Source organism: Pyxicephalus adspersus, chromosome 5, assembly GCF_032062135.1.
Source record: "Pyxicephalus adspersus chromosome 5, UCB_Pads_2.0, whole genome shotgun sequence".
Classification (NCBI taxonomy): domain Eukaryota; kingdom Metazoa; phylum Chordata; class Amphibia; order Anura; family Pyxicephalidae; genus Pyxicephalus; species Pyxicephalus adspersus.
The window spans coordinates 1,507,937-1,509,868 of NC_092862.1; the positions used below are offsets into that span (position 1 = coordinate 1,507,937).

The 1,932-nt window shown below is 43.6% G+C and overlaps 1 protein-coding gene across 1 annotated transcript in view; it reads left to right on the plus strand.

Moving 5' to 3' along the window:
- The window catches only part of LOC140331927 (ly6/PLAUR domain-containing protein 2-like), a 32,358-nt gene that overhangs the window by 13,268 nt on the left and 17,158 nt on the right, over positions 1–1,932 (plus strand). The window lies entirely within an intron of this gene.

Consider the following 1,932-nt stretch of genomic DNA (forward strand, 5'->3'; position numbering starts at 1 on the left):
CAGATTTGACTTTTGCAATGTTGGAACCTTTGGAAATGGGGAAGGGTCACAAAGAAAATATTTGCTGGGGTCCAGCATCCTGCCTTGACCATACCTTCTGGATAATTAGGAAAAGGGGAAAGTTATTCCCATCACAAAAAGACAAATCTATTATCAGATAAAAACCTTTATTGGTTTAAAAAAAATGTTTTGACATTATAAAACCAAACAGGCATTATATCAACTGTTTCAGGAGGGCCCCTAGGAAGCGGAGGGCCACAGTAAGGATGGTGTACGTGGCTCACATGCTGGCGGCACCGCTGACGTTGCAGAGATCAGTGGTACAGCAAGACGTTTCTCCCGAGAAAACAAAGTTGAAGATGCCATTTCTACATGCAGATATGCAATCCTTCCTGATGTAAGAGTAATTGCCTGTAAAATAAAAACAAATGAAAAATTCTTCTGGGACCCTGCACCCCTCCCAGTATCAAATATTTAGGATCCGGCATGTAGCCAGAAAAGTCTAACCCTCATCTAACATTTGTTTGAATTCAGGGGCTCAGTAGGTAAAAAATGCCAAATACCACCCAGAGCCTGAACAATCTGCAGTGATGGCGGGATTCATTTCTGTCTTTACAGATTCATGCAATGCAGCCAATAACTTTCACTCACCGACATTTGTCACCACAACCCTGCAGAAGGTCTGGTTGGCAAGGCAGGTAGCAGTCGTCATGCAATTGTCCTCGCTTGTTTCACCCACACAGGTGTAGCATGTTAGTGAATATGCTAAGAGAAGAAAAGTTACTGAACACAAACACTACTATTATTATTATTACACAGTATTTATATAGCGCCATCATATTATGCAGCGCTGTACAAAGTTCATAGTCGTGTCACCAACTGTCCCTCAAAGGAGCTCACAATCTAATGTCCCTATAGTCATATGTGGTTAATGTAGTCTAAGGTCAATTTTAGGGGGAAGCCAATTAACTTAACTGCATGTTTTTGGGATGTGGGAGGAAACCCACACAGACACGGGGAGAACCTGCAAACTCCATGCAGATAGTGTCCTGGGTGGGATTCGAACCAAGGACCTAGCGCTGCAAAGGCTGGAGTGCTAACCCCTGAGCCACCGTGCTGCCCTACTCTGTGCAAAGCCCCCCAATAGGGGCAACATTAGACACCCCACAGAGGCTTTAACCCCTTCCCCCTCCTCCCAAATCACGTTACAGAGCACATGTATAACCCCAACAACAATGCCATGTTTCAGTTTAAAAGTCTTTGGATCTGATGGCTAAATTCTCTCCCCTTTATTTGAACTTGGTGACCCTTCCAGTTAAACCACACTCCATCTGAGGAGCCACATTGTCCATTTATAAAACAGGAACGAGCCTCCCTCTATCCTCCATGGAAGATTGGAGGTATCCTGAAGTACAAAAATACCTGGAACAAATCTCATAACAGCAAGCAGGGACCAGCTCCGAGGATTTCAGGTGCAAAAATCACTAAAAGTGGCACAGCTAGCATGCAATATATAGCACCATCATGTTCCATAGCACTGTACAATAGCACCTTAGCAATCAAACAAAGCATGGAGTGAATATAGAAAATAAAAACCCCATTACAAGTTTAGGCCAATCCATAGGTCTGGGATCAGTTCCATCTAGTAATTGTAATCTAGCAGCACAATGACACCAATACCCCCAACCACTCACCCAAAAAGTTACCCATCAACAAATCCTCATAACAAGAGATTGCCGCCCCCCCCCCAATTTATGCACTTGTAGGATATAGAGAATTCAAAGGAGTAGGATTACCAAACTCTGGAATATGGAGGTGCAGTTAGGAACAACAATCACCAGGAGATGGAAGAACCACCGGGCTCCACCTGGAATTGGCCATGACTCTCATAGGACTAAACATTTAATAAAAGCCCAAACCCTTATAGTGCAT